This window comes from Gigantopelta aegis, chromosome 10 (assembly GCF_016097555.1).
Source record: "Gigantopelta aegis isolate Gae_Host chromosome 10, Gae_host_genome, whole genome shotgun sequence".
NCBI classification, from domain to species: domain Eukaryota; kingdom Metazoa; phylum Mollusca; class Gastropoda; order Neomphalida; family Peltospiridae; genus Gigantopelta; species Gigantopelta aegis.
Genome location: NC_054708.1, coordinates 88,137,621 through 88,153,604, shown reverse-complemented (window position 1 = coordinate 88,153,604; position 15,984 = coordinate 88,137,621). Strand labels below are relative to the sequence as shown.

Genomic DNA, 15,984 nt, shown 5'->3' with positions numbered 1-15,984 from the left:
TCTCTCTCTCTCTCTCTCTCTCTCTCTCTCTCTCTCTCTCTCTCTCTCTGTCTCTCTGTCTCTATCTCTATCTCTATCCACTGGTATATTTTACAGCAGAAGCTCCCTTGTTTCTACTTTGTATAACACGTACATGTAATACGTCATGTATAGCTTTTTTGGTGACGGTGATCATCTCTGACTTGTAGACCAAACTGTACAGTGACCTATGTTTGACACCTACTAGCTGTTGGTTAAACAATGTGTTGAGGTGTCGTCAAAAACTTTCTCTTTCATTGTGCCACTAATACTATGCAGTACATATACTACATGTAAGCTGTTTTGTGATTTAAGATCAAAGAGTTTTCAGTAGATAGATCAGGCATTGTGTGACGCTGAAGTGTACACACTAGGAAGTGAAATATAATCTATTTCACAAGGTGTTATGATTCCTTTGACAACACTATCGGCCAGTGGTATGGGGAACCATCAATTAACATAGCGTTATTACTTGATAATGAATGGATATCTACTCTTATTCCAACTGATATTTACTTTTTGTTAATCCACATAACATTATCATTTGATAATGAATGGACGTCTATGCTTATTCCAAATGATATATACTTTTTGTTAATCCACTTTATACTACCGGTACATACCGAAGCACAAACTGGATATTGGCAGGATTTGAATCTACTCCACAGATTCATTTGGTATTAAGTTTGTTAATAATGTCACCTTTCATTTCAAATAACATTTCTTTTCTTATAGTTTCATACCCTACTTTCTAAAGTCTGGTCTAAATCATGTGTAACAATTTAATATCATTGCAGTTTGTTTTGACCATGACATTTGTTTTGGCTGACAGGTTTCCAAAGAAAGTTAAGTCTGAAGTGGCTCTGCATTATTTTTCAGACACCAAACTTATTTTCATGGAGAGCTACCAGATCTTATTATCTTTGTGAATTAGACTGAAAAGTCAGACCTGCACATGTAAGTGGTTACAGTCTCGGCACAAAATATTCCGGTCACAATTTATACTTTGAGAAATTAATGAAGCAGCCTGAAATAGGACACTGATTTAACCTGTAATGATAATGCAGTTTTAATTTGACTTTTCATAAGAAGGGAGGGACATATTTTAGTCGTAATGCACTCAGTTGAGGATTGATCCCCATTGATGGGCCCATGGGGCTATTTTTCATTCTAGCCAGTGCACCACGATGGGTATATCAAAGGCCATGGTATGTGCTATCCTGTCTGTGGGATGGTGCATATAAAAGATCCCTTGCTACTAATGGGAAAATATAGCGGATTTCCTGTCTGACTGACAAAATTACCAAAATGTTTGACATCCAATAGCCGATGATGAATAAATCCAGAGGCTGTTCTGAAAGCCTTGATGTACATGTAGATGCTGCCTTACTTTGGAAATACTAGTACTGGTAGTGCCAGTTACCTCATTTTAGTATCTGATGACTCACTGCAGCATGGGGTGGGTGGGAGAGAAGGGCAGATGCTGTCATTTCGACACCTGATAGTTCCACTCACTAACATCTAACATTTGGGACTGGGGTTGTCTTTCTGAGATTACAAGGGATTTTTTCTGACAGAAAATAGTGAATTATTCCTTATCCGTAGTTATTGTAGCTCTGTGTTGCTACAAATACATCACTGTCAAAGTTTATGATAGGCAAGTCATTCATTTTAGTGAATTCTTGTTTTCATTAATAAATAATCATTGTCATATAGGCCTTTTTACCTTTGTTTGATACCCAACAGATGATGTTTGTTTGTGCTGTGGTGATGTTAAACATTCACTTAATTTTATTAACTGAGGCTATCCTACTTTAAACATTTGATGAAATAGTAATGCAGATGTGATGAAATATTCATGGCTTAACTTCACGGTTACATGCTAAGTAAAAGTTTATAATGCATTTTTTGTGCATCTTTGCTAATATTGCTAAGAGGATGTGATTTCGATAAGTGGTGGATGTGTGTTGGCTTGTGATGCTTGTCTGCGAGCTGGTGTCAACAGTGACACTGTGTTGTGAGGAGAGCAGCACCGTGGCAGTACACGCAAGACAGGAACCGAGGAGCGAAAAAGCACGTGAAACATTTCTCAATCAACATCACATGTTGAGGCCAACACAATACAGAGAAAAACAACCTGGTGGTTAGAGCTGGTGCAGAAATGAGGTCAGGCAAGGCACAAAACTCACAGGGAGCAGGCAACGGATCCTGTTTATTAAGGCTTTCAGAACATCCTCTAGATGGAAGGCCTTTCTTAGGGAAAAAAAAGAAGTTTGTTTGTTTAACAACACCACTAGAGCACATTGATTTGTTAATCATGGGCTATTGGATGTCAAACATTTGGCAATTAGTCTTAGAGAGAAAATTCGCTACATTTTTTCATTAGTAGCAAGGGACCTTTTATATGTATCATCCCACAGACAGGATAGCACAAACATGGCCTTTGATATACCAGTTGCGGTGCACTGGTTGGAACAAGAAATAGCCCAATGGGTCCACTGACAGGGATCTATCCTAGCCCCACCGTTCATCAGGCGAGCACTGTACCACTGGGCTATGTCGTGCCCTCCTGTTCAAAATGCACAATATATTTTATGATAATTAACTTCATTAGCAGCTTTTGCTTTCCGGGGGTGGGATTTAACTTAGTCAGTTGAGTACTCGCTTGAGGTGCTTGCGTCGCAGGATCGAACCACCTTGGTGGACCCATTCAACTGACTGGGATTTTCCTAGTTCTAATCAGTGCACTAGAACTGGACAAAGGCCGTGATATGTGCTTTCCTGTCTGTGGGAAAGTGCATTTAGAAGATCCCTTGCTGCATTAGGAAAACTGAAGCGGGTTTCTTCTGATGACTACGAGTCAGAATAACCGTATGTTCGACATCCAATAGCCGATAATTAATTAATCAATGTGCTCCAGTGGTGTCGTTAAACAATTTTTTTTTTGCTTTTACTTTCCATTTTGTTTTTGACAGTATTTAAGATATAATGAGAATTTTTTTTTTTCAAGAGTGATAGTAATGTTATGAATCATAAACTTCATCCGTCTTTGTCTCAAGTCTTCCCTATTGCTGTTAAGAACATAACACGACAAGTCTAATTAGGAGTCTTAATTTTCTAGAAGTGCTTGTCACAGGCTAGCAGTTGCTTCCAGCTTAATATTTAAAATTGGTTTCCACTCTGGACACAAAATGAATCTAAAGTGTTGTCATGGGTAAGAATGGAGTGAACGTGGCGAGTACAACATTTTGTTTCCCCCAATGTGGGCCAATAGAATAAAATTAAATGTGTGTGTGTGTAGCACAGTAGTAAAGTGCTCGCTTCATGTGTGGTCTGTCTGGGATCGATCCCTGTTAGTGAGCCCATTGGGCTATTTCTCGTTCCAGCCAGTACACCACAACTGGTATATCTATAGCTGTGGTATATGTTATAGTGCATATAAAGAGCCATTGCTACTACTGGAAAAATGTAGCAGGTTTCCTCTCTAAGACGATATGTCAGTTTTGCCAAATGTTTGACATCCAATAGCCGATGATTCATAAATCAATTTGCTCGAGTGGTGTCATTAAACAAAACAAACTTTAAAATCAGACAGTTTATTTTTGCATATTTGTACACTTATTGATACTTCTTCAAAAAATCTTTAGTTTTTAAAAGTTTGTTTTCGTTAATGACACCATCAGAGCACATTGATCTGGTACTTGTTTTGGTGAGGTAGGATTGTACGAGCGGTAAGTTCACACATTGTTTTGGTGAGGTAGGATTGTACGAGCGGTAAGTTCACACATTGTTTTGGTGAGGTAGGATTGTACGAGCGGTAAGTTCACACATTGTTTTGGTGAGGTAGGATTGTACGAGCGGTAAGTTCACACATTGTTTTGGTGAGGTAGGATTGTACGAGCGGTAAGTTCACACATTGTTTTGGTGAGGTAGGATTGTACGAGCGGTAAGTTCACACATTGTTTTGGTGAGGTAGGATTGTACGAGCGGTAAGTTCACACATTGTTTTGGTGAGGTAGGATTGTACGAGCGGTAAGTTCACACATTGTTTTGGTGAGGTAGGATTGTACGAGCGGTAAGTTCACACATTGTTTTGGTGAGGTAGGATTGTACGAGCGGTAAGTTCACACATTGTTTTGGTGAGGTAGGATTGTACGAGCGGTAAGTTCACACATTGTTTTTCTATTCAGGCAATGTTAGATTCTACCCATTCTGTAATCAAGGTTCCTTTTCCATTAGTCTTATTGAAATAGCGGCACTGTGTGTCACAAACAAATTCTTTAAAAACGTTTAATTTATATTAAAGAAATATATTTATTTATATTTATAATTATTTAATGTTTATAAAAGTAAATAACTGCCCCCCCTCCCCAAACGAGGAGTTGTTTAGTTGACCTCTCCCCGATGCCGCAGTGATGCACATGTAGCTCTTTACACTGTGTTTTACATCTTATGTAAGTTTTAGTTGTAATGCACACAACCATAATCACATACAAACATTGCTTTCACACCCAACAGCCCATCTGTAGTTTTTTGTCTGAGTTATTGTTAAATATTCATTCATTCATTCATTCATTCATTCATTCCATAATATGTATTTCAATGCAGAAGACCACACCCCTGAGGAAAAGAAATCTCAAACCCTTGCATGCATTTATGCGCGACACCAAATCAGTTTCTGGAAGACAGATGACTCGTGGTCAGAATGTCTAAAAGAAATGATTAGATGATGAATATATGTAAAAGGTTGGAGATATTTTAGACATTGATTTAATTGTGAAATAGTGTATAGAAAGAGTACAAGGTGAGTGACTAATCCTTAGGGAACTAGTTGTGACAAAATGTGGTTTTGTTTTGTCGGATGGCCTTAGTGAGGTGAAAATAAGACTGGTATCCTAACTGTTGTATCTACACTAATCCCTGGACAGCACTGTACACGAATTAGTGAGGTGAAAATAAGACTGGTATCCTAACTGTTGTATCTACACTAATCCCTGGACAGCACTGTACACGAATTAAGTGACCAATCGACCGTTAGGGAAAGACAGAGTTGAGCGCTTGCCAGATGGGTTTTGTTCATGGAACACAAGATTTTTCCGTGTAATGGCTTGATGGGTTTGTGTTCTCCCATTCAGTGTACTTGGCCTTGGTCTATGTTGCCTTACACACACACACACACACACACACACATACACACACACACACACAGAGACACACAGCGACACACGTATACATATACATACACACATACATACACACACACACACACACATATACAAACACACATATACATACATACATACATATACATACATACATACATATACATACATACATACATACATACATACATACATACATACATACATACATACATACATACATACATACATACACACATACACACACACATACATATAAACACACATACACACACACAGATACACATATACTGACACACATACAAATACTGTATACACACACACACACACACACACTCATACCACACATAATCAGTCGCACAGCACACATACTACATACACAGACATACATACACACATACATACATATACATATACACACACACACAACACACGAGCATACACACACAACACATACAACACACACATATATGCACACACACACATACATACACACACACACACACACTCACTTTCACACACACACACACACACACTCACTTTCACACACACACACACACACTCACTTTCACACACACACACACATACACACACGCACACACACCACTGCAATGAGTTGTCAATAAGCTGAGCCCTTCTGTGTAGAAGTAACATGGAATAGCCATGTGACTGCTAGGAGCAGTAGTATCATATACACAGGTATCACACACACACACACACACACACACACACACACACACACACACATACCGGCAGGCCATTCAAGGTGGCACACCGCATGATGACAACACCGTCTTACACACACTCACAGACACACACCAAGACAGGTTTGTTTTGTTTGTCTTGTGTTGTTTGAGGGGGTGGGGTGGGGATAACAGGTATGGGTATCTCGGTGTACATGCTTAGTACAAATAACTATATATATATATGTTTTTTTAGTCTTGTGTGTACACATGTTGTTAGAAATGTCCTCTAATAATTATCACTCATAAATAATTTGTGTGTGTATGATTTTAAGGGGTAGGGGTGTGTTGTAAAGACATATACTAGATTTTGTTTTCTCTTTTGTTTTGTGTTTTAGAAACAATGTCTTGACAACTTTTACTCAAGGATCATTTGTGTGCATGATTCTAATGAGTAGGGGTATGAAAGTGTCATATATGTGCTCAGTACAAGTAACGATAGACTTTTTCCGTCTTTTGTATGTGAAAGAAGTGTCCTCTATCGTCTTTGTTTCGTGTCAATACTAATAGATATGAGTGTGTCATATATATATATGTGTGTGTGTGTGTGTGTGTGTGTGTGTGTGTGTGTGTGTGTGTGTGTGTGTGTGTGTGTGTGTGTGTGTGTGTGTGTGTGTGTGTGTGTGTGTGTGTGTGTGTGTGTATGTGTGTGCTTGATACAAGTAGCTGAAGATTATTTCCTTTGCAGCCCAATAGCCGATGTGTATTTGTATGCTGGGGTGTCATTTCAGAGTATTAATTGTGGTATAGTTTTAATAAGTGTCCTCTAACAGTTTTCCCTCTGGATGGTTGGTATAATGTGGACCACTGTTGCTAAGGGTAGGAGTGTGAGTACAGGTAGGGTATATAGTTCAGTTCAACTATTGATTTTGTTTTCAGTCTCTTTTATATGGTGTACAAGATTTCTTCTTCATAACAGTTTTCATTGTTGAATGATAGTTATATCTATAATATACTATACAAGGTCCTTTTTAATAGTCACTGGTTGTTCTGACCGCTTCTCCTCTTGTCATTGTTGAATGATAGTTATATCTATAATATACTACACAAGGTCCTTTTTAATAGTCACTGGTTGTTCTGACTGCTTCTCCTCTTTGTCATTGTTGAATGATAGTTATATCTATAATATGCTACACAAGGTCCTTTTTAATAGTCACTGGTTGTTCTGACCGCTTCTCCTCTTTGTCATTGTTGAATGATAGTTATATCTATAATATACTACACACGGTCCTTTTTAATAGCCACTGGTTCTGACCGCTTCTTCTCTTTTGATTCGTACTGTCAACCGTCTTCTTCATAATTAACCAATAACACATTTCACAAGGATATTTTACATTTAGGTCCAGTCGACCACTACACAGACAGCGTGCTAAATATTGCATATAAAGATTAATTCCATAAATACAACCATAATGGAGGCAGCCATATATTTTACCTAACTCAGAGGTGGCTATATACATTGCAGCTATATATATATAGACAAAACTACATATATGTGCTTTTCTGATTTCTGTATTCCACTCGTGTATTTCCTGCAGGAAACCCCGATACCGCAGGCAGAGGAGTTTCCAGCAGGAAATACACGAGTGGAATACAGAAATCAGAAAACCACATATATGTAGTTTGTATTTATTACATACTCTAAATTTGAATTTTTTTCTCCAAATAATAGTTAAAAAATTGTAACACTGCTAGCTAATGACGGGGATTTCTAAATTTACACAACTAGGTCAGCTGTGTTACTACACGGACCGATGAACCACCAATTATTACACATAAGAATATAGTTCTATTTAAACAAACAGAAATAAGAAAGAACGAATGAAAAGTTACCTGTAATTTTAATGATATTTTTTTGAAATGCCTTTTAAAGACAATGTAATAGCTAAAATTCACGAACAATATAATATTTAATTTGCTCGTAATATGTCAGAAAACCTTCAGCATGCCAGTTTTATCAACGAAGAAAAATGTTAAGAATTGTTCACTCAGTGTCTGAGTCATCATTGGTGTATTTTCTTTTATTGATGTTCATGGAATTATTCGTTGCTGAAAAGTTTAAGTTTATATTAAATGTGCCTCCATAAATCATCGCTCCACTGAATAATACGGTTGACAATTCATTCAAGTTTTCTACGTGAGGAGACGGTGCATGCGACGGCATTGTTGCTAAAGTCGACGACAGTCATTTTTCGCACCCTTGTTTTGGCTTTGTACATAAATAATATAGCATATCTTACCGTAATTTCACTAGAAATCCATATTTCATAAAAGGTACAACTTTATAATCACAAGATTTTGTTCAAACACATCCAGGTGCATTAGTAATGTTAATTTTTTTTTTGCAATTTTACATTGGAATTTTTCCAAAAAGGAAACGTCATGTACCCGTTTATGGTTATTGTAAGGAGATGCAAAGTGACGTCACTGGAATGCCGACGTCATTTAAATTCAAAATTAGCTGTATTATTACAATGCTGCGCCACATTAAAATAAAAACTAGTCTACTAACCTTGACCCCCGTCAGATTCCTATAACAAGCAGACAACACTGTTTACAGGTCTGTATTTTTTTTCTTCATAATTCTGGACAAAATATTAATTTGAAGTTTTAAAAGATGAAAGAAATAAAAGGTACCTTCTGTCAAATATATCATATCACAAAATTACGGTTGGAGATGTTTTATTTATTGAATAAGAATAAGAATTGTGTACGAAGCCAAAACAAGGGTCCAAAAAGTGACTGTCGTCGACCTTAACTATCGTGGATTAAAAGCTCGTTGGTTAGTAGTGTTCCCGTCTCAAGTTTTGGTATCGCGCTCATTAAATTGTAAATATTTGTCACCGTTTTCGTCTGTTTTCAGTTCATATGTTCCACAAATTAGCATTTTAAACAAACGAAGCACCAACTTTGTTTACATATCGCGAAGGGCATTCCTGTTAACCATGTGCTATAAATAGTAGCGTTGAATACGGTATAGTTCCGGCAGTTGAGTTGAATACGGAAAAGTGTATTTCATTTTTGTATTCAGGACTATTTATATAGTAAGATTTAATGGGTATGTAATAAATATATATATATATATATATATATATATACATGTATATATATATATCATTGGCTAATATGGGCTGGTTATCTACACTGTGGTGATATTTTTGGGTGAACGCCCAGTGCAAGGCTACCTCACCCCATCTAAAGTTTGCCATGCGCAGCACGGGTTTCATCTAGTATAATATAATGTGCAAGGCCTTTTTATCAGTTCCCAACTTCTGATCGTTTCTACTCTTTTGATCTGCACTACTGTTGCCATCTTTGTCACTACCTGATGCTGTAAAATGCAACACATATCATGCAAAATATTCCATACAAAGATAAATTCCATAATGAAAGCCAACATGGGCATGGCCATCTTTGTGATCAAATGACTTAACACAAAAGTGGCAATTTATACGGTGGCCGTGTATATAGCTTCAGTTAATGGGTGCTGGCTATACACACACTATGGTCATATTTTTGGGTGCTGTTTCTTGGTGGTAGAGCTCTAGATGTGTCATATACTCAAGGAAACAAAAGAAAGTATACCTAATATATTATAATGATACTCTATTTATTTTATTAACCTGAAAAACTCCAATGATGAAATTTTGGGAAAAGATAAATGTTCCATTACTAAGGAGGTTTATGTAAATTATCACCAGCACTATCCCCTGAAAACCAACATCAAAGTCCTCTGTTAAAACAACTGCCAAATTGTCGTGGAATGTTGTGAGATTTTCTGAGTTTAATATTCGAGGAATCTGTTATTGTATGTGCTGAGCAGAATGAATGTTTGATCCTATCTGGGTGTGCAAGGTGTGGGTTGTGTCATCATTCCCATAGCTTTATGACATTCTTAATGCTGGATAATTGTACTAGGGTGGATATGCGTTTGCTTCGTACACACATGTGCATATCTGTATTAGTGGTGTTTGTTTACTCGGAGAACCTACACAGGCTATAGATTTATCATAATCCTCATCACTTGTGTGTGTGCAGGCAAGGTCAAACCTGCCTGTAAGTAGCCACTTAGGGGGCACTATTAAAAAGAAGCCTCCATATAGGTAGGTGCTTCATATAGTAAAGTGTGTGCTTCATATAGTAAAGTGTGTGCTTCATATAGTAAAGTGTGTGCTTCTTTATATAGTAAAGTGTGTGCTTCTTTATATAATAAAGTGTGTGCTTCTTTATATAATAAAGTGTGTGCTTCTTTATATAATAAAGTGTGTGCTTCTTTATATAATAAAGCATGTATTACATAATGTGACTCAGTAGAATGATGTTTTCAAACTGGGGCGTTCAGCCTGCTGACATTTGGTTAAATCTGAACAACACACCTTTCTTTATTACTAGTATGGTTAAACATATCTTGGTTTGTATCAAAGTGTAACGTCCCACTAAAACGTAAAGTGGGATGTAACACCTCGATGTCAAACAATTGGTGCTCAATGACCTAACCAGAATGTCAATCAAACAAGTTCAGTCGTTTAATTCAAAATTGATTATGGGTGATAAATATATTAAACTCGCTACCATTTTGTATCATGTTTATATCACATGAAATAATTTTCATTGTTGCTCAATAAAACTTGTGACAATTGAAAATTATTCCACCCAGGACATGCATAAACAGACTGCCACCATGTTTTCATCAAGTAATCAAATTAAAAGTGAATTGTTTACAAGTGAATATTATCATCGAATTGCTACATGTTATTTCGTTATTCCTTTTATGAAACACTTTAAAAAAAAGAAAAATGTGAATTTTGCCTGACATTATGATGATGAAGACATGAAGAAGATGGTGTGATTGACAGGCAACAGTGGCAGGTTCAGGAGGCCGAGGTGAACAATTTGACTGGTACTATCTTCTTCTGTCACATCACATTCAGATAATGTTAGACACAAAAACCAGTCTATCAAGCGACCACCATTACTGGCCCTCCTGAACATGCCTAAGGATCTCAGTTTTTTTTACACTTGTATTTTGTATGGATGTTTACCAAGTTATAGTACACACCCCAGAGCCACAAATATTACTCCATGTCAGGATCACGGTCATTTACAACGTACTTGATGTTGTTTGGTTGAAGTTTATGAGAGGTCAAACTCAACCAGTAGAGCACTCGGTTGAGGTGCTTTCATTGTAGGATCGAATCCCATCAGTGAACCGTCTCTGATTGTCATCCCCTTCCGTCCATTGCCTCACGGTTGGTATATCAAAGGCTGTAGTGTGTGCTCTCGTCTGTGGAAAAATACACATAAAATATTCCTTGTTACTGGTGGAAATATGTTGAAGGTTTCCTCATTGACTATATTTCAGAATGATCATATGTCTGGCATATGTCATAGATTAATAAATGAGTGTGCGATAGTGGTGTCATTAAAGAAAATAAACGTTAACATGTTCTATTTAACCCTTGAATCCTGTAATGGATGGTGTTGCTACATGTTGTGTGTTAACATGTTCTATTTAACCCTTGAATCTTGTAATAGATGGTGTTCATACATGCTACATGCTGTATGTTAACATGTTCTATTTAACCCTTGAATCCTGTAATGGATGGTGTTGCTACATGTTGTGTGTTAACATGTTCTATTTAACCCTTGAATCTTGTAATAGATGGCGTTCATACATGCTACATGCTGTGTGTTAACATGTTCTATTTAACCCTTGAATCCTTTAATGGATGGCTTTGCTACATGCTGTGTGTTAACATGTTCTGTTTAACCCTTGAATCCTGTAATGGATGGCGTTGCTACATGTTGTGTGTTAACACGTTCTATTTAACCCTTGAATCCTGTAATGGGTGGCATTCATACATGCTACATGCTGTGTGTTAACATGTTCTATTTAACCCTTGAATGTTGTAATAGATGGTGTTCATACATGCTACGTGCTGTGTGTTAACATGTTCTATTTAACCCTTGAATCCTGTAATGGATGGTGTTGCTACATGCTGTGTGTTAACATGTTCTATTTAACCCTTGAATCCTATAATGGATGGTGTTCATACATGCTACATGCTGTGTGTTAACATGTTCTATTTAACCCTTGAATCTTGTAATGGATGGCGTTGCTACATGTTGTGTGTTAACATGTTCTATTTAACCCTTGAATCCTATAATGGTTGGCGTTCATACATGCTACATGCTGTGTGTTAACATGTTCTATTTAACCCTTGAATCTTGTAATGTATGGCATTCATACATGCTACATGCTATGTTAACACGCAAGCTTTTGAACTGCACATCCCAGCACCATGGAGTTAGCCAAAGGGTAATTCGAACTTTGTTCAATGTTTCTCCAATTACAGACCACCACGAACCATCCAGGGATCATCCTGGACCACGGTCCTTGATGATCCTGGGTGATCTGGGGGATTTTTGGCAAAAAATCGCGACCGAGGACCGTCACCCCTATAGTGCCACAGTGTCCCCCCGGACCATCCCGGCAGCCACCCCCGGACAACCCCGGTGTCATTACGGTGTCACTACGGATCACCCCGGCCCATCCTGGATGACCCCGGACCATCCCGGCAGCCACCCCGGACAACCCCGGTGTCATTACAGTGTCACTACGGATCACCCCAGCTCATCCATGTTAGATCCGTAGTAGCACCGTGAAGACACTGTGATGAACCGTAGTGTCACCGTGTTTATCCGGGGTCAATAAATTACTCCCAGACGACCCAGGATCAGCCAGGACGCCCCTGATGACATCACGGACTGCCCCGGCGACAATACGGTATCACTACGGTGGCACTACGGATCACCCAGGATGAGGCGAACGTCCAGGACCCTTACGGACCACCCCGGCAGTTTTAAGCATGTTTAAAACTTCCGGGACGACCCCCGGACTGTCCCGGACTATCCAGGCCCGTCCCGCATGATCCCGGACCACCCCGGCATCGCTACGGTTCAAGCCCCGGACCACCCCGGATTATGGTCCGGGGTGGTCCGGTGTTTAAGCTTAAGTGATTCTGTTTGATGATGGCTTTCATATTTTGTTGCATATTTCGTTGCCATGTTCAGCAAATGCCACCCTAATGTAACATCAAAGTCATTTTAAATTTTTAAAGTTAAGTTTTCCTGAATTGCTTATAATTCTTGAATCGTGTCATCAATGGCTTAAATGTGTGGTATTACTGTTCACCAAGGAGGGGATACAGAGGATTCCTGGCTGTGTTCAGGCATATATGTGGCTGCAGTGGAAGTCTCGTCTAACTCCTAAGCCTGGCATCATTGTATTCATATCTTAGAGGCACAATCACACCTTTGAGAATTTAAAAATAAATTCAGGTAACACATTTCCTTTTTGCATAAACTATTATTTTCATGGCAGTGATATCCTAAATTTAATGCCTAAACGAAAAATAAGTTATGCAAAGTAATGTTTTTGTGACTGATGCACAAATGAAATGATCATTTCTGGAGTCGTGTTAAGTAACCACTGTTTAAAACTTGCCAAGTGTTCCTATAACCATATGCTAAACACAAAATAACATTTTAAAAATTGCCAAATGTTCAGGTAACCATACCATAGACATAAAATAACCACTTTTTAAAAATTGCCAAGTGTTCCTATAACCACATTTACACACAAAATAACTGATGTTTAGAATGATTGTTAAGTGTCACTGTGACCACATCTTGGACACAAAATAACTGATGTTTAGAATGATTGTTAAGTGTCACTGTGACCACATCTTGGACACAAAATAACTGATGTTTAGAACGATTGTCAAGTGTCACTGTGACCATGTCTTAGACATGAAATTACCACTGTTTAAAACTCTCATTAACCCATCATTCCTGTCCTTTTCTTGGAGTTGTGTGACAAGTCACCACTGACATTAAGAATAAGAAACACTCCTCTTCTACTCAATAACTGGCTGTAATTAGATAGTGCCTTGGGCCAGGCTTGCTTCATTAGTGGAGAAATCTAAGGACCTGGAGTCCCAATTATGATGTGACCTGATAGCCATTGATTAAACAGTGCTGGGGATGTCATTATTGGAACAAACATTCTTTTCCTTTCTCAACTTGTCACATGTCCTAGCATAAAAAGCAGACACATTTACATGTACATACAAGTTGATAAAACCACTGGCAGTTATAACACTCCTGTAATACGAGAGTTGTTTTGGGGGTTTATATATTTATTAGCATGGGCAGTTTTATTATGCAGGATTTCATTCTTAATTAACTTGAGACATATTACATGTACTGTAGGTTCAGAATATCTTTACAATTACCTGACGCAATACAGTTGATATTTTAGCTCAAGCTGGACCACTTCCAAGACATGGTGAGTTTGAGATGTATTCAACTCGTAGGTGGAATTTACTGTGATATTGGTTGAATAACTGGCATTATGCATGTCGCAGCAGGGGCTAGTTCAGAGGGTAGAGAGCTTGCTTGAGGTGCTAGGGTTGTTGAATCAAATCACCTGCACAGACTCAATGGGGGTTTTGTCAGCCCAACCACTACCTCATGGCAGGTACTTTATCTAACGTTGTCAATGGGGTTTTTGTCAGCCCAACCACTACCCCATGACAGGTGCTTTATCTAACGTTGTCATTGGGGGTTTTGTCAGCCCAACCACTACCTCATGACAGGTGCTTTATCTAACGTTGTCAATGGGGTTTTTGTCAGCCCAACCACTACCCCATGACAGGTGCTTTATCTAAGGTTGTCATTGGGGTTTTTGTCAGCCCAACCACTACCCCATGACAGGTGCTTTATCTAACGTTGTCATTGGGGGTTTTGTCAGCCCAACCACTACCTCATGGCAGGTACTTTATCTAACGTTGTCAATGGGGTTTTTGTCAGCCCAACCACTACCCCATGACAGGTGCTTTATCTAACGTTGTCATTGGGGGTTTTGTCAGCCCAACCACTACCCCATGACAGGTGCTTTATCTAAGGTTGTCATTGGGGTTTTTGTCAGCCCAACCACTACCCCATGACAGGTACTTTATCTAACGTTGTCATTGGGGGTTTTGTCAGCCCAACCACTACCCCATGACAGGTGCTTTATCTAACGTTGTCATTGGGGGTTTTGTCAGCCCAACCACTACCCCATGACAGGTGCTTTATCTAACGTCATTGGGGGTTTTGTCAGCCCAACCACTACCCCATGACAGGTGCTTTATCTAACGTTGTCATTGGGGGTTTTGTCAGCCCAACCACTACCTCATGACAGGTACTTTATCTAACGTTGTCATTGGGGGTTTTGTCAGCCCAACCACTACCCCATGACAGGTACTTTATCTAACGTTGTCATTGGGGGTTTTGTCAGCCCAACCACTACCCCATGACAGGTGCTTTATCTAACGTTGTCATTGGGGGTTTTGTCAGCCCAACCAGTACCTCATGACAGGTGCTTTATCTAACGTTGTCATTGGGGTTTTTGTCAGCCCAACCACTACCTCATGACAGGTGCTTTATCTAACGTTGTCAATGGGGGTTTTGTCAGCCCAACCACTACCCCATGACAGGTGCTTTATCTAAGGTTGTCAAAGGGGGTTTTGTCAGCCCAACCACTACCTCATGACAGGTGCTTTATCTAACGTTGTCAATGGGGGTTTTGTCAGCCCAACCACTACCTCATGGCAGGTACTTTATCTAACGTTGTCAATGGGGGTTTTGTCAGCCCAACCACTACCTCATGACAGGTACTTTATCTAAGGTTGTCATTGGATGTTTTGTCAGCCCAACCACTACCCCATGACAGGTGCTTTATCTAACGTTGTCATTGGGGGTTTTGTCAGCCCAACCACTACCCTATGACAGGTACTTTATCTAAGGTTGTCATTGGGGGTTTTGTCAGCCCAACCACTACCCCATGACAGGTGCTTTATCTAACGTTGTCAATGGGGGTTTTGTCAGCCCAACCACTACCCCATGACAGGTGCTTTATCTAACGTTGTCATTGGGGGTTTTGTCAGCCCAACCACTACCTCATGACAGGTGCTTTATCTAACGTTGTCATTGGGGGTTTTGTCAGCCCAACCACT

At 39.0% G+C, this 15,984-nt stretch overlaps 1 protein-coding gene across 2 annotated transcripts in view; it reads left to right on the top strand.

Annotated features, from left to right (window-relative positions):
• LOC121383070 (protein FAM53A-like) overlaps positions 1 to 15,984 on the top strand; it is a 107,682-nt gene that overhangs the window by 34,631 nt on the left and 57,067 nt on the right. Inside the window, exon 1 of one of the 2 annotated variants that reach the window (XM_041512841.1) lies at positions 5,931 to 6,007. The exons of the other annotated variant lie outside the window; for it this stretch is intronic. The gene's annotated coding sequence lies outside the window, so the exon portion shown is untranslated. Of the gene's footprint in view, positions 1 to 5,930; positions 6,008 to 15,984 lie in introns of those variants that run through there. 2 annotated transcript variants of the gene reach the window in all.